At 39.3% G+C, this 22,015-nt stretch overlaps 1 protein-coding gene across 5 annotated transcripts in view; it reads left to right on the top strand.

The window, feature by feature from the left end:
- The window catches only part of dlgap4b (discs, large (Drosophila) homolog-associated protein 4b), a 101,268-nt gene that overhangs the window by 25,496 nt on the left and 53,757 nt on the right, over nt 1–22,015 (top strand). For all 5 annotated transcript variants that reach the window (XM_086039860.1, XM_086039863.1, XM_086039864.1 and 2 more), the window contains one exon: nt 17,597–17,650. The gene's annotated coding sequence lies outside the window, so the exon portion shown is untranslated. The remainder of the gene's footprint in view (nt 1–17,596; nt 17,651–22,015) is intronic.

The raw sequence follows: 22,015 nt of genomic DNA on the forward strand, positions 1-22,015 counted from the left end.
TGGCCTCATATTAAAACCGCAGCGCTTAAGTGGGGATTCAAGGGCGTCGTGTTCCATTTTCTTTTTTTTTATTTGTGGCCTGACTAAGTTAAGAAGGAAGCTACGTATATTCCAAAGGGTCATTTAATAATGTATAGGGCAGCCCTATATTAAATATCTGAAGTGGTGGCGGTGTATTGCTCAGTCTCTGGGGGACTAGATTCCACCAGAGTGCATCAGATGATTGCATCATGTGAACAATAGCAGCTAAAGAACACACCGTCTTTCTGTAGTTTTCGAAGGGATTTCTGAATATGATGTTACGTCATTAAGATAGATTCTCCAGTAATGAAACATTCCAAATAACGAAATAACGGAACACACTCTCTAGCCACAAAAAGTGAGGAAAAAAAGTAGCAGACATCTATATTTAAACCTCCTTCCTGGAGAGATACAGATGTTGTTCTCCCTTGGGTTGGAACACCATACTGTTGGAGAGACAAAATCTTTTATATCGCCTTTTTCTACGTGCACTGTTTTTTTTTGAAATAGAACTTTTTATAGAACCTGATCACAGCAACTTTGTATTCGCTTGACAGGTGCAGGTGGCTTCGACTTACGAGTGTTTGCAATTTGATCACACTCGTTTTATTAGCTTTCCAGAGCAGTGACTGTGTGTAATCATCGATACTGAAATGGAACAATTTGGGCGGAGAAAATGTCAGACAATAACTGCTTTATTCTGTTTACCAATAAGTAATTTGCCGTCACAAATAAGCATGTAGTGATCACAAATAGAGTAGACTAGATTATGCTCAGTGAAGAATAAAATTGTCCATTACCAGTATCGCGGCAGTGATTGCCATTAAAACAATGGGACTGACTGAAAACAATGACTTTTAAATGAGATGTCACAATTCATTTAGTAATTTTTGAAAATGATCAAGTCGCTGTCAGTGCTGCCTTTCATTCTCATTAGTGCTTTGTATCACTTTTTATCCGCGCCCTTTACTCTTAAAATGTTCACTCAAACTCGGACTACGAAGTCCGGACTCATGACGGCTGTTTAAGCCTCTCTGAAACAAAGTACGTTTTTAAACATTTTCAAAATGTTCTCCTCCCCCAACTGGCTCTTTGTCATAGTACAAAGACTGGCCTGTGAAGCAGCAACCACCGGGCTGGGGAACGGTACCGAAAAAGTACAGTACTTCCGGTTTATTTATTAACGGAGGCTGAAAAACATTTTATTTTGAAAAGTGAGCGGGATTCTCTCCGTTACATCCATCTATGACTGACTCTTAACGCATTGTCAAGTTGTCTTCGTCGCGTAACGCTAATATCAAATGCTCAAGCTAGCAAACGAGTAAAATAAACAGACGTATTTGGAAAGTTTCTTTATATTAAAAGTAAAAGAAGGTCATTTTTGTTTGGCAATCCGTTTGTGCCCTCATGCTATTTCTGTGCACTCTGAATGTTTTTTGTCACGTCGAGCTTTGCCCTCTCTATCCACGTAGCCATACATCACATCAGCTGGCTTAGCCAGCGCACCCTAACAACAAGACTGTTCCACACGGTGGCCCGCATTAAGATGCAGAACACTCTCGCCGACTTTTTTCTCATTGATCCTAATCCTTTGCCTCTCCACAATGAATGATAGCCACAAGAGTGAGCAAATCTCTTGTCCCTGGCATAGAGGACCGTTTCTTAACATAATGATGAGAGCGCGGCTGGAATGAGAAGATGTCTCTCAATGAGGAGAGATCAAGCTGTCAATTCAGTCAATCATATTGTTCCAGGCAAAGGCCCATGGAGAGGCAGAGGTATGACTAATTTCAGGCAGACGTTACAATTCGCAAATACCTGAAGGTAGAATCAACACTGATGATGATGATGATGATGATGATGATATGGGCTAATTCACAAAGATGATTTATACATTTATAATCCATCAACATCATTCTCTGTGTATTAAAATTAAATGTTTTTTGTAAGCATTTTGGCAAGAACTTAAACCTGATTTTGATGCCACTTTTACAGTTGCAGTGCCTTGCAAAAGTATTCACCCCTTTGGCTTTTTAGCTGCTTTGCAACCCAAAATGTATACAATTTCTTTGTATGAATTTTATCTGCACAAAATAGCCTAAGTTATTTTGTAGAGCCACCTTTTGCGCCAATAAAGTCGTTTTTGAAAAGTGAGTTTGTCACATCTTGTCACTGGGATTTGCTCCAACACCGTCAATTTTCACGGTCACTTATAGACGGCTAAAGGTTTTGCTCAAGAATAATTTGCAGTTGCGATCCTTCCCTTGACTCGGAACAATGTCCTAATGACTACTGCAGAAAAACATGAATTTTGGTGGACAGCTCTAACTTAGCAAAGATTTTTATGAATAAGGACGGGGACGAGGACGGAAGTGTACCCAGGTCGCGGACGGAGGACGGACCGTCAAGAATGGGTAAAGTGCCCATCTCTGTTTGATTGTGTATTTTATAGTTTGCTTTTAGAAGTTCACTCAATTGCAGGTCACGCTCAGAGTTTTCCATGGAAAATATGATTTGGATGATGTTGAATATGACGTGGAATATGACAGGATGTTCGAATTTAATTGCCAGTACTTTATCATCAGATCATTATTATTCATACTGAGTAGATACAAAGTAAATTAAAAACACAGAGGTAGGCCTTCTAATGGCTAATTATTTTTGCTTTCCTGCATGATGAGTGAGTGTCTCATGAGTCACCAGGAAGAAGGATTGCTACTGTTATTGCACCTTCAGAGGGAGTGACATGATGTCCCCATCTTTTTGGTTTTGGGTCATTTTCATTACCTCGCCAAAATGGGATTATTGACGTACAATGAATGAAACGACTTTGTCGATAAAATGCACCTTAGTAAAGGCATGGAATGATTAAAAAAAAAAAAGAAGAAAAAATACACTACAAGAGCAGGCCCTTCTGAGTTAACTGAAAGTTATGCTGCTGTAAATTATGAAAGTACTGCATTTATGAAAAGGAAAAAATAAATTAAAAATAATAAAATTATGTGTTTTTTTTAAAATTACATAGAATGATCTGTTTTTCCATGTCTTGTTGCAAACAAATTTCCTATTCACTAAAATATTTAGTTGATATAATAACTGTTATCAACCGAGTTGTAAAGTCACTCTGTTTTTTTTATTTTCTAATTCATTCGTTGATTTTGTCATACCAATCCAGGGAAACTTGTCTTTTTCAGTCCCATGCTACAATTCATTGATTGACATTCTCTGACGAAAATGAAAATGATTTTCCGACTTCTATTAGGCTACATGTTATCATTTGTGATTTGGTGAACGAGGATGCGGAGGCGGTTCTTCCGTCTACGTACACAATGGATTTATGCTTTCCGCCTTTAGAGGTATACATCTAGTTTTTCGTTTACGGCAACGAGTTATGCACATTGCCATTGATGGTTATGCAGCGAGAGAAGAAGCACAAAATACTGTAGAGCCATCCGCTAGCTGCTAGTGGCTAGTCCATGCCAAGACTCTTAATATTTCAAAAATAGTACGTAAAAAGAGGTAATTTTTTCTACAAAAAAATCTGTAGCTTGAATTTTTTGTAAAGGGGGGCACTCAGGTTTGAAGCCGACTTAGATCTAGTTTTACTTTTAAGATGTATATTTCCCCCAAAGAGCAGAGCAGATTAACGACAAATTCAATGGCCCAAGTTGACCTTATCTTATCTGAGAAGAGTGTGCCAACTGTTACATGGCTTTGCAGCTCTATGACAGCTTAGCAGTTCAGCGCTAATTCTTACTAACCTTTCTTGCTCATTCTCGCTTGGAGTCATAGCTAACTTGATGGAGCATTTGCTGAGGCTGTCAAGAAGCTATGAAGAGCGGCTTGCGAGACTGGAGGAAAGAGAAAACTGTTATTAGATTGCACTTTATTTTTCTGGAGCAATAATAGTGTATGTACTGGAATTTAATATATTTATATAAGACAGATCCATGTTTCCTCATGTGACAAAATATACTGTAAGTGAATGTTGCTTGTTTTATATTGTGTTCAAGTGAAACATCAGGGAGTTCATTACTGTGTGTGTATGGTTTTAAAGTGTGCATACCTACAATGTGAACCTTTACCAGTATTTATTATTTAAACTCTTCTCTGTACCGGTTTTTGACAAAGACATGCTATTATCTGTCCAGTCACACATTCCACTGCTTATGACATGACACATTATTCATACTGCAGAGAGTGCATTACTACTGAGCATACAATTAACCTTTGAAGTATATACATTTATGAATTAGTCTTGTGGAAAGAGTAATATTCCTCCCCAGTAGCTTTACACTGGAATCAGCTTCATTGATCATTGAGAGACAGAGGTCCATTTAAACTGAATGAATAACACTGATGAAAATATTGTCATTATTTCAACAATATCCATTACTACTAATCTCATGTCAGTCCTGCCTTCACTCTTTGTTGTTGCATTATGCTGTGCATATTTAATGGCATTGACCTGATTTTCCTCTGCTCATAGAGCACTATATGTTGGCTTACAGGCATATCGGAGGCTCGTATGTGGCCCGCATAAATTAACGACGTTGCAGGAAAGTTAATATTTGTGTGTGCATAAGACAAATGGTTTAAAGGAAAAATGTTGTCATTTCAATGAAGGCCTGCACTTTACTCGCCATGCCACTTGTAGTAATGTCATAATACATTTAATTTATAAAGCTCTTTTCCTTTCAAAGAAAATCTCAAAGTAGCACATTGAAAAGCTAACTGTGTCCTATTGCCCTTGCTAGTAAATAGCTGTGTCTCTTTCTGGCAAGTCCCTCGCCATGGCCTGTGTGTAAAATTGTTTGAGTTCTTCGTTTCCTGTGTAGAAATTATGAGCACATTTTTCTCGGCAAGGACAGGAGGTGTCGGAAGATAGCCCATCATTGCTAACATGTAAATCTGTGACATTCCTAATTTACTGGTTGTGTATTTACAATTAACAAGATTATGATATAAAATCCTCTGCTGGAATGCTGCATTTCCAAAAGCCACATTTCCGTAGAACGTTTTAGTTCCGTTTGCCATGACACCAGTGGAATACGTAATTACGGTGCAAGTTTGTGTTTCCGCCATGGAGTGCTGAGGCGAAAGGTTCCTACATTAGATACAAGCAGAGCTGGGTGTAAATTCCTTCCTCCGTGCTAATCCACCATAGTTTTGATTGGGACTATTTATCTTTCTCTACTCTTAAAGGTCATATATGAAAAACGGACATGTTAATTGTTTGTATATACGTAATTTGGACTCTGGCGTGTCTGCTCACCTATCAAGTGTGACATTTTTTTGCGGCTCAAAACAACCAACAATCGGTATGTGTGTAAGTGGCTTTAGAGGCATAAGGTTGCCCCACTGAGTTAGTCAATACTGAATGGAATAACCTCTTATAGTCAGTCCACTAATTTAGTTAACTTTTATTTCAGGTCGTGTTGTCGAAACAAGGTCATAAGCAGCACAGTATGTGCACATATAATGTAAATACACTCCAGTCTGTAGAACCATCTGGACAGCCAAAGTGCACATCAAAATGCTGTGAAAAATGTTTGGCCTTGTTAGAATGTATTCTGGGTCATTCATTGGCCGCGAAAGATCATGCATATTTAATATAAAAGCTCACTTGACCTTATAAAATGTACAACAGGGTACATACTCCCTGTAACTCCACCCCTTTCAGCCAAGTACTTGATGTGCTTTCCTGCGAGATGGTTTTGGAAAGTCACCTATGTGTGATTTAGGGCAGTCCTTGTTCTAAAATGACAGAGCAAATCTAGGTCCTGAGTTCCTCATGCTTTAAAAATAGGCCAAATGCCGACCTCATTGCCTGCGCTGCTGTCAGACCAAATGGGAGTGGTGGAGGAGAGGAGACCATTGAATGATGAAAAGAAATGTTTTCCGTTTTAAAGAAAGAGAACATGTTGTGTTTTTCGCCTGTGTTTTTATTGGATTTTTGCTGTACAAGATCGTTATACTCATTTGCTTATGTGCACAAAGATGTATGCTTTGATGCAAAGAAATAAATGCCTGACACCATCTCAGTATTATGATGCCCAGAGAGTCACATGTCCACTAATGGGAAGAAGGTATAAAAAGAATCTACAAGTTTGATGGTAAACTTGCACTGTGACAGTGACTCATAAGCTTAGTGGAAGTGTAAATGCCCATTTGAAAGCTGTCCTTTCTGAGCTTTTTGCCCCACTCTGACAGAAAGGGGAGCCTTTTAATGTGGATTACTTTTAGCGGAATGTTTTGATTTGTGAAAAAATCCGTGCTTTGTCCTAAAGTAAGCCATTGTCAAAGTGCTTTGAGGTCAGCTTCCATCTATTTGTATCTGGTCTTTATTCATTCTTTTTTTAAATTTTTTTTTATCTCCCACATCTTAACTGTTTAGCTAGGACATTGATGAAGTGAAAATTGTGCTAGTTGTGAAAGTAGCTTGTTGATTGAGGTCCATCTAACGTTTCGTCTCATGTCTCGGCTATAACATATTTGAGCACTTTTACTTGAGAATGAGGATGTCAAAAAAAGATTGATAATGCATTCTGATTGATAATCTGACAACACGGTGGCATGTATGCCAGGCTAGGAGCCAATTGGGCAGTTCTTAAATACCATACGTCTTTTTCATTAATTGAGAAACATCTGACTACAATCAAAGAGAAACAAAATTGAGATAAGCAGATTCCATAACAACAGAAGATGTTCTTAACTTCCCAGCGGGATATCAGCAACAGGATTAGCAAATTGCTGTGACGGGCTGACATTTGAACCCAAGGCTAGAGCTAGCTAGTGGAGTTAGGCCGCTGATAGTTGATCGTGATGGGGCCCTAACAGTGCCTGTTGGTATTATTATGAATGTTTGTGCTGCACTAACAGTATCCCTGCAAGAGCCTGTGTCACGGTTTTTATGAGGAGGGCAGATTTGAGAGGGATTGGCGCTTAATCCTTCGGGGGTTGCCCATGTTGTGAGCTAACAGCTGACTTCAGTTAAAGCACTGATGCCCTACACTTGTTGGAGAAATCTCTGCGAGCTGAAAAATGCAGATCACTTGGTCTAAATGCAAAACGGAGTCAATGAGTACACCTGCATTTGTAAGTGGGGGTTATAATAGATTTTGATTTTTTTAATTGTATTTAGTTTTTATTTCCCTTTTGACTTTGGGTTTTTAAATTCGGTTAGGTTCAATTCGTTTTTAGAGAAAGTTTGTTAGGTTTTTTTTTATATACTTTTGAAAATGTTTCATTTGTAGAGTTCAAGATAAAAAAAAAAAAGTCACTAAATATTGTGTAACTAAGTAGACTACAGTTCTCAAACCAAAAATAAGTATAGATATTTAAAATGAACCCAGAAAGATTACCCAAAAATGAAGGACATTCTCTATAATTATACATTTTGTTATATAATTATATATTATATATGTGATTAGTTTTAGTTACATTTCCACTGTGAATGTAAGATGTAATTTCAGTTAGTTTTCTTTTTTTTAAGCATTTTCATTTTTTTTTCCCATTAACGAAAATGTTTTTCGTTAATTTAAGTTAAGTTTTCGTTTTCAATTCAAAGGGGAAGTCAACCCCAAATTTTCTTTACAATATGTCCTCCATTAGTCTAAATACGCCATTCTGATTAATATTGCATTTGTGGAATATGAGTTAAACAGCAAAATTCACTCCTTTTTAGCCATCTCAGGGGCAGCCATTTTGCCACTTTCTGTCAACTGAAAATGACGTCGCAGTTGCTCAGGACCAATCATGGCTCAGCATTTTTTTTAAGGTGAGCCATGATTGGTTGTTACCTGAGCAAAAGTGATGTCATTTTCAGTCGACAGCAAGTGACGAAATGGCTGTCCCCCGAGATGGGCACGTGCAGTTGAATTTTACTACTTGGCTCATATTTCACAAACACAATATCAATCAGAATGCCGTGTTGAAGACTAGTAAAGGTGCATAGAACATATTATTGCAAATAATTTTGGGGGATTGACTTCCCTCTTTAATATTTAGGGGTTTTTTTCGATCGCTTTTGTTAACTAAAATAACCCTGGCAAGGTGACTGTAACTTTAAAAATAAACCAAGCAACTCCTGTAGGGATGTAGTTATTCCCTTGGGATCAAAATTCATTTGACAGACTTAGATTGTTGCATCCACAAAGTTCACAGTTCACTGCTCAGTCTTATCTGAGCCACAATAGAAAGTTTTCCAATAAGTCTTGTCGTTTTTTTTTTTTTTTTCCTCTCTGCTTGGGTCAATTGGTAGGGGCACTGACCTTTTAGATTGTTTTGGACAAAAAGTGATGGTAAAAGTTCTGAAAAAAGGACAAAAAGGACCAATTCAGGCTTTAACAAGGACAAATTCAGAGTTTGTCCATTGTGTTGCCGTTGTTGCTTTTGGAACCAATAATTCTAGAAGATATTGCAAGAGTTTTGTGTATAATACTGTACTGTGTGTTCCTCTTAAGAAAACTGATGAATTTTGTTTACAAACAAGACAATGCAAAATTCAATTCTGCATACATTAGAAATGTATGGCTGTGGAATATGTGAGTAGTCAGCCCATTTCCACCCTGACTCTTTTGTTACAATTCAGAAAATGTATTTCAAATCCAAGTCGATCACAGTAAACCCAGATTATCAGGTGTCTTGTCTTTCTTTGGAAAAACATCAATCACTCTCAAGTGACAGTCGTTGCTGTGAAAAGGCACCAGTGCTAAAGCACATAAACATGTGAAGCGCTTGGCTGCCAGCTAAGACTTCATTTACGTAAATCAAGTCGCACGTCTGACCTTGACCTTGAAGCGCAGCCGTGGAAAGCTGATAAAATGCAAAGTGTGAGTGTGGGGGGGGGGGGGGTCGTTTGATTTTGAATACAGCAGTCACATACACTCGGGTCTTTTTAAACCTTTGCATGGCACAGTACTGAACCTGCTCAACTCTACTCTCTTCATTTCGAGGCAGTCGGGAGGAAAAAGATTGGAGAAGAATGAGGATACTATTTACACGATATCGAAATGCACCCTGCGTATCACAATCTTTGGCTTTGCAGTAGTTAAGTCTTATTCAAAATACATATTTATATGAAAACGCATAAGGTTTTAATCTTTTATGGTAAGCTTTAAAAGGCAGACCACGTTATATTTCAGGAGCATAAAACAGTCCAGGTAGCTTGCCTGATGAGCTGGAAATGTTTTCTGCGCTCCTCATGTGTACAAATGTTGCATACCAGCTGGAGCCCTTGTCGTCCCAACAGAGAGGTCACGGAGAGGTCATGCCAAGTCTTTATTACAAAACTTGTGTTGTAAACCAGTGAGTCAACTTCATTCAGCTCAGCAGGTTCACTAATGGCGTGGCGCCCTATCATGTTAGTATCAGCGTGTGTCATGAGAGTGTACAGAACGAGATGATTGCCCGTATTAATTGGTAAATGTAGCTTGGTTGCAATCGGATGATATAATCAACGTTTTCACTCAAGCGGGATAAGCAAAGGTCATATCTGAACATTTCATTTCTGGTTAATTTGTATTAAATACAGACGGGAACGTTAGTATGGTTTGCTCAAGTCTTTGTCCTGAATTTTACACTAAAGCAGAACTAGTCTATGCACGTGAACTGGCTGCATTTGCATTCAAGAGGATTGTGTTATGTAAAGCACGCAAGTATCATTTTCTAAAGCACACTGGGCACATATACAGCAGAAAGAAATAGGCAAGACGAAGCAGAATTTTCTGCGCGACGCCAGCTTTGTCTGTTTGTCACAACAGCTGTGTGCCAGCCGTGTCATCTGAGGAACTTCCTGCAGAGACAAAGCTACTTAGCATTTTTCTGCCTTTTTACCCCGCTAAGAGCGTAACTATGTCAGCATAGCTATCAGCGTAACCACAGGATTGTACACTATGACCTGACTGAAGAGAAATGATGTTAATGTTACGATTATATAAGTCGACTACAAATTACCGGTGCATAATCAACCTATTTGTGTAAATTTAGAAAATATTGGGTTTCCTAGATCACTTGATTGTATGAGCCTGAATGTTTAATGTGAAGTGGAGCCAGATTTTGGAACGGATGTAAAAGCCATGGATTTAATACTTTGAATGTATTAATGACAATTTTTGTATGTAAATCATAAAATCCTAGTTGGTCTCTGGGCTTCCTGTACCTATCCGTGTGGTTGTGAATAAGAAGTGCGGGCTAATTGAGTGTAAATGATATACCATACTGCAGCAGTGAACATCCAGATCCACTCTCTCCGGTTGGCATTTAGAGGACACAAGCAGAGAGACTCACTGACAAAGATTCTTATTTATGCTGAAATGTTACACATCTACATACATTTTGAATCAACGCCCGGAGAAAGTTGCATGGCCCTAATTTTGACAGGCAGCTGTGATTATCTCCGCCTACGGCTGTGTGAGTGACGCATTACAGGCCTGATTGCATCTTCCCTCCTCAACGGCTCAAAGCCAGAAACATTTACTCGGGAAGAAACATTTCTTTGTCCGTGGATCTGAAAAGTTATCTCCACACCACAACTACAACATTCCATTGTCTCATTGTGCATGCATAATAAGTCCACCGACAATCGTTTCTTTCTCCTTTGGTTTGTCTGCGTGAATATTACATGCAGTGAAACTAAATGGTTTTTAATCAAGTGTATTGAGATCATATACACAGATAAAAAGAAAAAAATGAAAAAAGCAGATAAATCATAAGCTCGGTACGCCAAAGCCAGGGTATGCCTGCGGTATGTATGCATCATGAAAAATGCCAAGAAATTTGCATTAGCGATGGCCTTTTTTGAAGTTTCATCCCTCAGGGTTTTGGAAGTCTAAATATAACAAGAGTGTAGTTATTTGTGTCTACCACGGGTGGAAAATATAAACAAAGACAAGACAAGAGAAGAGTCATGAGGGACCTGCCACTCAATCATTTGGGTTCAAAAGCCCGATGACACTGCACAATAAACGACATTTATCTTTACGTCTCTGTCTATTCTAGTCCATTGAAACATTTGCAAATAGTGTTAGCTTGATAGTTCAGCGACTTGTGTCTGACGGATGTGTCCTGTAATTAAATGGCGGCTGAAGTTGTAGTCCACCTATCAGGCAAAGTCATCAGGGATATTCTTGAGCGCCGGCCCCCGACCTTGAACGGGATAAGCTGTATAGAAAATTGCTGGATGGATTAGGTTATGTTTTCAATAGACTGTCAGTATTCTTGTATTACTCTGGTTTACGCCAATTTAATCCTCCCTATTTTCACATGTTGTCATTGGGTTGCCCCATGCTTCTTGAGTATACTTCGTGAAAGCATCTCCAAGGTTATAGTAGTCATGTAGTCTACGTTACCAGTAACTTTGCTAATCAGTGCAATGTCACGACACCGCTTTGAAACAAATGTACAGTGTTAATATCCACAAAGGGTTACTAGGCAATGAGTTTCCTTTGGATCAGAGGTGTGGTGTGTTGCTGTGGAGTTTCTGGGTCCATCTGGCAAACCAAAGCAAAGGTCACCATGAACCATGTTCAGGCAAGGCATATGGATACAATATGTTTGAGTGTTGGAATGGAATGTTACATATGTTTAATATGATCCATTTTGAATAAATATTTGTCTTATTATTATTGTATATACAAACAAGCAGGTGGAGGATGGATCTAGACGGGAAACACGAGCTGAAGCTCTTTTACTGTAGTCCGACGCCTCACTATCTGCTTTTCCATTTAATTCTTGAAAAATGGGAAGTATTAGTAGTTGTTGTTGTTGTTGTTGTTGTTATTTTCCTTTCTTTTTTATAATGGATTTTTTTATTTTCTGGAAAGCTGCAATTACACCACCAACCCCCCCCCCCCCCAGTTTTTTTGGGGGGGCACAGACATAAATGAGAAAAGGCAATAGAAACCAGTGTAAGGAAATTAAAATTTTACATGCAATTATTATGATTAAGGTTAGTGCTGATTAACCAATTTGCTGTATGAGTAGCAATTACTATTACTTGAAGATGTTTTTCAAATAATCACATTCACTTAATATCAACTGTGGATTATTTGCCAACATGGGATGTCAAAGCGAGCTCATACTTTAGTTATTGATTTGAGTATAGCAGATCCATCTGATTTCTCATTCTGAATGAGAACTCATTTCTACTTAATTATTCGTAGAGCAAATTTAACAGATTATTTTAAAGACAAAATTACACTAGTAATCGTCAGAGAAGTGGTTCATGAAGAAAATAAATACAAAGGAGGCAATATAATAACTCAAGTGGAGAGTTCAGGAATCAGGAAGAATTGTATTTTGTGTGCGTGTGTTTGTGTGTGTACGTGTTCCCCACCCCCCATGCTTTCCCTTCATGAGTATCACGGAGCAGGATTGCCATTTCCGTGGCAATTCTTATCGTTCTCTTTGGCAAGGTCACTTTCAAAAGAGAGAGCAAAAGGTCACCTTAAAAAAAAAAATTCAAAAAAAAAAAAAAACAGCAACGTCACCCAAGAAAATGAGAAGGTAGCCGCAAACTTTGGTAAATCGGCTACGATTTCAAGAGAGAGCGAGGAGGTGGTGCCGGGGCAAATGTTTGGCTGCGAGGGAAAGTGTTGCCAAAAGAGATGAAAGAGGCGCATAGAAAGCAGAAGAAGGACAGCGAGGCACAAGGGAGGGCTGTGTAATAAACAGCGTTGGCTGCCGTTCGCATGAAGACGAACTCATCGGGCAGAACATGTGAAGCTTAGCATCATTTCACTTCCGTCTGCCAAGCCAAACTACATCCATCCTTCTCACGTCGTTCAAACTCCTCCTGGCAGCAGTCCCCCACGGCCGCCAACCCTCCCCCCCCCCACGGAGTGTGCTGGCGGTCGCCCTCATCAGGCTTCAATCAATATTTTAGCGCTCTTGCTCCTGTGGGGTACAGGGGACGCTCAGAGCACAGGGGGAGGTGCTGATGGAGAGGCCTCCCGGGAGGAGGAGGAGGAGCAAGGAGAGCCGTGTACATACACTCACAAGGGAGCGGAAGATAGTTATGGAGATGTGGAAACGGAGAAATAATCAAACAGAAAATGGGGCAAGAGGAAGCTTCACAATGGGTAAGTGAAAAATGAGTTGATGGAGGGAGACAATTTGCTGTTTTTGTATTTGGAGAATAAATGTAACCGTATTAGTTTTGTATTAGTGACAGAGACATTTTGTCCATTTTGGTCTTCTCATCTCGGGTTCTCGTTTTGGGAGAGTAACGCTCACGCTGTTGCTACGACTACGGCCGTTGACACAATTAGGGATTATTAGGGGTTGTCAGCGTGACGAGGAGGACGGAGGGAGATCGCGGAAGGCACGCGGCCCCTCCAATGATCGTGTTGATATTATTCATGACTATATTGATCAAGCGACGGTTGTGTGCCAAATACAACAAAAGAATGACAGTTCTTCCCTACAAGGAATGCATATCATGCGATTTCCCTTCCATATAATGCTCATAGTTTACAGAAATGCATGCTATGTTTACACACCAGACGCAAATCTGTCAAGAAGGACACATTTCGAGGAATGAACCAAAAGGCCTCACTCAATTTGCAAAAAATGATTTGCCCTTGCAGCGAGGCAGCTAACGACTTAAATATTATAATTCACAGGCAAGGGAAATTTCTTGTACCAAAGAGTGTTCAAGGTTCTTTTCGAAAATATTACGTAAGTGTATCACCCGCCATTTCTTTTGCCATAACATTTGACATTTGGATTCACGAGCAACTACGTGTAAATGTGGGGTAATGGTGCACTTTAAAGAAGGTTAAAGAACTTTAGTGTGCCATAACTAAAAGTTTTAGGAGGCAAGAAGTGGAGCATGAAGTAGAGCGGCAAAGTGGCACAGCCTCTTGCAGTATTCCTCTGGAGTCAGTTGTCCGGAATGATGACCAGAAAGATATTTCAGCATGATAGGGATGTGCAATTATGCCCTCCGAATATTGACTGACCTTTAGGTTATATCCGCCACATCCAGGACTGGTTTTCAACTGTTTTCGTCCTGGAACATGCGTTTTCCCATTGTCGCGATCTCTCAACCTACCTTGAATGAAACAAGAAACTGTCATGTTAAAAAAAATGCCTTTGAAAAATGTGCATGTCATATTTTTGAACAAAACTACACATGCTCACATTTTCGAAGTAACTTTCAGAAGACGTCCTTACACTGGCTCCCAGTCGGACTATAAATCATTGAATGGTTTGAGTCCTGAATACATCAAAGATTGAATACAAACCTTCTGTTAAAGTCTTCTGTTAATGTTTATGAATGTTGTCAATGTACGTTCTTTTAGTCATTTTGGTACGCGACTTTTGTTTTCTCTGCTTTGCATTTGAATGTCGTTCGCTGTTGTGTTTGTACAAGTAAATGATTTTAGGTGTCGTGTCTTTGCTTGTGTGAAGCATATCGAGTTGCCTTTTGTATGCAATGTGCTCTATAAATAAATCTGCCATGCCTTATTAGTAACTAAGATGAAGATGACAACTGCATGTGGCCTACATAATAAATATAATAAAAATACAAATCATGCACAAAATACGGCCACAAAATTTCACTTAAATCTTGGCAGTGATCACTTTTTAGGAAAGTGCAATATCAATACTACGTAAATTGAAACATGCCAGTCTAGCTTAAATGCTACTGTGCTAACAAGTCATAATTACAGTAAATATTTGTATAAAAAACATCATTAGAAAACGACAATGAAATAGTAAATATGCAATTAGTTATTTCAATGTGTTCATATTCGTACGGCACCAGGCAAACTAGTTCATTGGGCGCCATTCGTAGTACCCTTGAAACCTTATATATGCCGGTACCGTCGCAATCCGAAGACCCCTGAAGAATGTAGTTTATCCAAGCGGTTGCAGAGTGGGTTGTAACAGTAATCATTTACATGCACACATATGATCACAGTTTTTGATTATGATCTAACAGCTGCTTTATAATGATTGACAAGTAAACCATGAGTCACTTCACTTCCCACACTCAGTGGTAGTGTGAGTGAGTGGTGTCGGTCCCGACATGCCGCGTGATTGATTTGCGACCAGTTCATAGTGTAGTCCACCTTTCGCCCAATGTCAGCTGCAGTTGTTTAAGGAAGTGTAGTCAAAGCCCATCCTGATTACTCACATATATAGTTGCTAAAAGCAAATGTTACACAAGATATGGTACTATACTTTAAGTCCAGTGTGGGGGGGGTTCTCTTATTTTTTTCTTTTTAATGTAGATGCTATTTGTGCAGTTTATGAAGCATAAGTAAATAGTCAAACACCAATATTGATGTGAGCTTTTGGGTGTTTGGGAGCAATAAGGATGAAAACAAAACAAATCTTCCTTTTGAATTCCATTTCTCGCTGGAGCAGCTCCCCTGGGTTCACATTCAAGCAGTCCCAAAGAGATTGTCATTAAGTGAATTTCAGAACACATAAACATTTGTGCCCTTTCAAGGATCAATAAACGATTGACACTATTGAGCCTCGGCTTTTACGCCACAAAGACAAGTTTGCTCGATGAACTGAAAGTGTTTTTTTGTGTTGAACTGTTGATTTTAAATCTTAAAATATTCAAGGAAGTCTTAAGGCCTTTTCACACAGGACCGACAAATTTATGATGTATGTGCTACCATGGCGCAGCGCCGTGCCGCAGGTAGTCGCCTCCTGAATTTTACATACCACCGGACTTTGTGACGACATCTTGACGCACCCAGTAGGAGAGATGGTGGCGGAGTGATTTCAGAGTAAACATGCGGAAAGAGATTTTTGTAGAGTTGTACAGTCAAAACAGCATGGAGGAGGAGTTATTCATCATTGACGCTGTAAAAATATTAGTATTCTGACTATTTCAACAAACAATGATCAATATATAGATGAACAGCTATTGACCGCAATGGAATTTGACATTAGTAAAAAAACATGATATATATAAATACAAACACTATTGTTCACGCGAGTCTATGCTGTGGAAATTCAGCCTGATGCAATGTTGATCTTGGTCATGTTTATTAAGCTGATGGTTTCATATTGCTCTGTAAATTAGGTCTCATCATTGCGTCAATCGCATTAGAACAATGCACATGTTCTTCTTTGGGTTCCATTGAGGTCCCCAAGGACAGTCAGTCTGTTTCATTTGATATGTTGGAGATGTAAAAGAGAATGTTGAAATCATATGATGAAAATCTGATGTATAGTAAGGTATTCACAGCACTTCATGTTTTGCACATTCAATGTTACACAGCCCTGCACAAAATGAATTACATTTACCCGTATTTTTCGGACTATAAGCCGCTACTTTTTTACTAGGTTTTGAACCATCTTATATAACGGTGCTACTATTCTGTTGATTTTTTTTCTTCCACTGCTAGGGGCGGTCTAACCGGAATTACAGTACAATACAATACAATTGCCATTAACAGGATGTGACTGCATTTTGACACCTTGCAATCACCTATTAAATATGGTACCGTTTTCAACATTTCTTTGCAAAATTTCCGGATGCACCGTAGCTGTTCAATGTGCGTGTAGGAGAATATTAAGCTGTTCACATACAAGCGCAATGAACTTACTGCGGCCAACTTCAAATGACCTCACGCTACTGAAAGATGAAACTCCAAAATGGCGGCAAACTCCAAAATGGGGCTGAGATGTCAAAAGCTGGGCCATTTGGTGGCAAGCCCCTGGTCAGGTCAGGTTTCTCGAATCAAGTGGAGGTCAGGTAACGGTCAGTTGGGATCGCCGATCAACTCAACTCAGTGGCACACAATCAGGTATCATCACAATTGAATAAAAAGTCCACTGTTGTGTCTGATCGCTGCCTCAATAAACAAAACAAATCCTTTTAATCAGCGTTAAGCAGGTCAGTCAAGCAATTTTATTGATTGTCTCGAGGGACACCGTTTTTATTGCTATTGTAAATTAATGCCTGTTGAGTTCTTATCATGAACTGAGATGTGGAAGTGTTAAGTATTCATTATAATCAGCATCTTTCTTCAAAGTTATAGTTAGTAAATAGAATGTCAATATCTTGGTGAATGACTTGAATTCTATTTTAGCGACTATTCCACCTTATACTCTTAAATGCTCTGTGCTGTTTTTAACTCTGAATTAGGAATAGAATCTAATAATAGTCCATATATGTGAAGTAAATGTAAACGGAATTTGCCTTTGTGGGATGAACAAAGAAATTGACCTTTTTTTTTTTTCTGTCCACGTCGTATCCGTGGAAAAAATGTTTCTGACCATTATCATCCTGATGTTTTCCCGTTTCAGGAAGAAACCTGAATCTAATCAGTGTTGTGTAATTAAAATGTGCTATCGGTGCGTTAGTACAATTGGCCTACCTCAAGTTGGTAATTAATTTTTATTAATTTAATTTCTGACTCTGATTAGGATCACATCATTTGACTTTTTCTGTCATTGCAGTGAATACGATATCCAAATCAATCAAATAGTGCGCTTATCTTTTGATTATTATTTTTTTTTTCCAGGTGAAAAAAGTCCTGAAATGTCATTTGCTCGCAATGTGTTTGGTTTGATGATTAAAGCTCATTTTTTTGTGTTGCAGGATTTATTCCTCTCCGAGTTGGCTCTTCTCTGACCTGAGCGGCAAAGTAATAAGGTAGAGTGTTGATGTTCTGTCTACACTGTTATTGTTTTGTTTTTTTTTCCGCTGTGAATGGGACCATGCAAATGAGAGAGTGGGCGGCTCAACGCTGGAGAATAGGATATGAGAATCGACTAGGGGGATTAGCTCATTGGCCACAGGGACATGCTGCATCTTGACCTTGTCTTGCGTGGATTGAACTAGCATGGATGCTGAAGGCTTTCAGACTCATCACCAGACAGAATATGCATACAAAGCTATGGCGGGCATAACTTGTCCTTTGTTCAGGCTAGTAAATCTCTCAGGACTTTTGTTTGCAGAGGCCAAAAAAAAAAAAAATGATCAGAAAGGAAATGTCAGTGTATCTGATGTTAAACATTTCGAATGCAAGACGAGCACAGCACTTGGTGTCGCATGGATGAGAGGGCACTTTTGGTTATGCAGCATGGCGTGCACAATGTAGCCTGCAGAGAAGCCAGCACTGATGGAACATGGTCACAGTGCTCGGCGTCACGAGTGTCCTCTGTGTTCTGTCCTGAGGAACATCAGTGGTCATCATTTCACACCAGATTAATTTCACTCTGTAAGCACTCGTCTGAAGCTTGAAAATGACTGCAGCTAATAATTCTCAACGTCGATTAATATGATAGCATTTACAGGTTGTTGAAGCTGTGAAATGTTTTTAAAATGCAAGTGCGCCTCACAGTAAAGAAGTCCTCGGCTGTGTGGCGTTTGCATGTCCACCCTGTGTTGAGTTTTCTCATGGTAGTCCGGCTTCCTCCTATATTCCAAAAAACATGCATGTTAGGGTCATTGGAGAATCTTAATCAGGGATTGGCAATTCAAACGCTGTGGGGGCCACAATTTGTCATCACTACATCCATACAATCCAAATCTATCCTAAACCGACAAGACAAAACCACATACTGAGGGTTTTTTTTCCAGTGCAAAAGGAAAAAAAAATAATTACATAGCTACTCAGCTGCATTTTGCTTCCAATCTTCAAGTGAATGTAATGCCTTGATGAATATTATCCAGTTTGCAGTTTTATCAGTGAATTTCTCCCCTACTGAACGATGTGTTCGCTCTTATTATTACAGGGCTGCCAATCACATGTCTCCTACTATGACCTTAAATGTTGCCTAAACAATAAAAGAGCTATTATGGACACAAGAGGTACAGAGGGAAAGGTAAAATTGATTTTGTGTGTGTGTGTGTGTGTGTGTGTGTGTGTGTGTGTGTGTGTGTGTGTGTGTGTGTGTGTGTGTGTGTTTAAAATATGGATTCATTATGATCAGGTATGTGAGCTAGTAAATTCCGACTCACCAAGATATGAATAATTGTATAATTATCTCAAGAGTCAATAGATAAAAAAGATGCGTCATTTACTTCTGATCTCTGACAGTTGTCAGCGCAAATCAGGAATTTGTGACAACCAATAATGGGCCATTTTTCAGATAGCTTATTTCTTTGACTCGGTTTTGTTCACATGCAATAACCCTTCTTACTTTGTGTGCTTGTTGTGTGTGCAGTGTCCACTTTGTGTTGGCATTGCATTAACATACTTTAATCCTCTGCATGGCTTATTGGACACAAATCCACACCCCCCGCCCCCCTAACCAAAAGCTTTTAAAGCTCCTGCTGTTTCATTTCTGTTGCTACCTTCACATTCTAACATATACCCGCATCTTCATTGAACATTTTCTCAACTTTGGGGTCAGCCTCAAATGATGGGAAAATGCTGCAGTAAATACCAAATCTCACCTCATTCATTCCAATATCATCATTTAAAAAGTTAGTGAAGCATACTGTACATGACCGTTGCACCTGTTTTCAACCTTTTATGAAACCCTTTTTTCACCGTGTGGTGGAATGTAATATATAAATATGTAGCAAAAGTTTGTGTATATGTATTTGTATTTACTTTTCTGTTCTCAACTGCCTGACCTGGTTAAATAAAGCTTAAATAAAATAAAAATAAAATGGAAAATACCCAAAGCTGAAGAAATGTTGTAGACTTCACACACTCCATTATGTCTTTTGCATAATTAAAAAAAAAAAAATGGTGAAAAAAAAGGTGAGCACATATAATGATTCTTTTCGCCTTGCCTTTTGGCTTTGACATGATGCTATTTCCATTTTTCCGACTCCCTTGTGAAAAGGGCTCTGGATCTTCAGCCGGTGTAGCTGCGGTGTCAGCAGCTGGGAAATTTGGTGTAGGACCAGTTACTACGTGAATTAGCCAAAATATTACATCACACTGGAGTGTTACAGGGGCGCTAGGAGCAGGGTTGAAATTATTTGACCACGTTGGAGATGCGGCGAGTGGGGCTTCATCATTGTCATCATTCCAGTTACATGAAGCTAAGCTCGAGGAATCCTCTGGAACCTCAGAGGCAAATCCATACGAGATGTTTTCCCATGCAGGCACATTGTGTCTCTTTGTAACTGTTTAGCACTAAGACCCACTTCACACAAACCTCCTCGCCCACGGCTGTAAGCAATCTACAATGCACAATATGATCATTTGAATACAGCAGGGAATTGTCTCCCTTCTCTTTGAAAATATGCGGAAATCTAATTATGGCTTCAATTTGAATAAATCCACCACTGTTACTGCAGCTTTTAGCTCGCATATAATTGAGTCTCACTAATGTGGCAGAGACCGAAGTTTAATTCCTAGCATGTTCCATACAGAGAAGCACTAATTATGTTTATGTGGAAATTGTTTGGATTTACAAGATGAACATTTATACTGCACACTGCTGCTTTAACATTTTTGAGCAGCCGTCCACGTGTATCTGTAATTAATTCTAAATGACCAGACCAGGGCCATTAATGATCCTACCTGGTTTTCTGCGCCAATAATTACAAAGATGAACAACTCCTGTGAAGCTAATTTTTATTCCTCCAATTATTTATTCATGAGCTCCCTCCTATTTTCCACTGTCCGAGACTTTTATGGATATTCCCACAATATGACTGCTCTTCCTGTTATTTTTAGCTCCGCTGCGCTTCCAGTCATGGAAGACAAGTTGTATTTCACAGTGAGATTTCGCAGAGACATGGCCACAGCACCCAGCCGACAAGTGCATTTGGTGCACCATATCACTCTGATGCTACTAGTGATGCATTTTTAAAAAATATATATATAGGTCTACATTTGTTGTTGCCATCACTTTGATAACTCTAATACATAATTCATCAGGGTGCGGCATGTAATGACAGCGGGTCGCGGCAGGAAGTGCTAAGACGACGCATCTAAGAGCCGTTGGCTTTCATCATGCCTCGACGTGACGTCTCATTCGTACAAATACTTTTCCCTCTAAGTTCTGCACGCCTACCTTCTCATTGCCCTTAAATCGATGAATATGCTCTGCTATCGGTTGTTTTTTTTTTTTGTTTTTTTTTTTGGGAGGGTGGGAAGCAGGCAGGTCTGTGCTTTTGCTCCGCAACCTATAAAGCCACCTGGTCCTCCCTCCTTAGCCTTGAGTCTGTTGTTCACGACATTTTTGTCTTCCCACCTATTGGGCAGAATGAAGAGATGGAGACTCAGACAGATGGGGAAGGAGGGATCGCAGGCAGTGGTCATATGAACTTGACATGGAAATTCACCACATTAGGCTGCTACATGAGATCAAACAATTAAAAAAAAAAAAAAAAAAAAAGGACATTCACCACACAAGTCCACAGAGCACAGAATCTGTCTCCCTGTTCTCCAACTCAATCCAGACAAGACAGCAGTGATTGGTGTTGACCCCAAAAGTAAAGACGGCCAAGATCAGCGATCACATTTACTCTATGTCATTGGCTACGTTTACATGGACACATCTATTCGTATTAAATCCCTGATCGGAATAAAAATGCTTCACACCCCATTTGGAATATTCTGACTTGATCAAGCCCATTCCGATCAAGACTTTATTCCCAGCGAGAGAGGTAGTTTATGTCGATTGTTAATCCAATCGGCGTGCATGAAGACACTTATTCCGACATTTTGGAACGAACTGTCTTTGCTGATGGTCTATAAATCTCTAAATTGTCGAGGACAGTGTAATTTTGCCGGAAGCTGCCTCTCAAAAATCCAAATGGAATGAAACTCTAACTTATCATTTGCACCTGTCCTACTTTGTTTTATTACATCCAATTACCTGCTGTGAACGTTTTAGTTTCTTGTGGCATAAGACTCGGAAGTGGTTTATACCTCCACTTCAACACATTATGATTCGGGACAGTTTTGCACCACTGCAAACTACTTTGTACAAGAGCTGTAATAAAGATATTGTTAGATTCATATCTTTCTGCCCAATTAAAATGCAGCCTTATTGCATTTGTATAGAGGGAAAATATTTTAAGACGCTCTTGCGTTTGATATCAATA

Source organism: Filicampus tigris, chromosome 9 (assembly GCF_054856515.1).
Source record: "Filicampus tigris isolate MCC_2025a chromosome 9, RoL_Ftig_1.0, whole genome shotgun sequence".
Lineage (NCBI taxonomy): Eukaryota > Metazoa > Chordata > Actinopteri > Syngnathiformes > Syngnathidae > Filicampus > Filicampus tigris.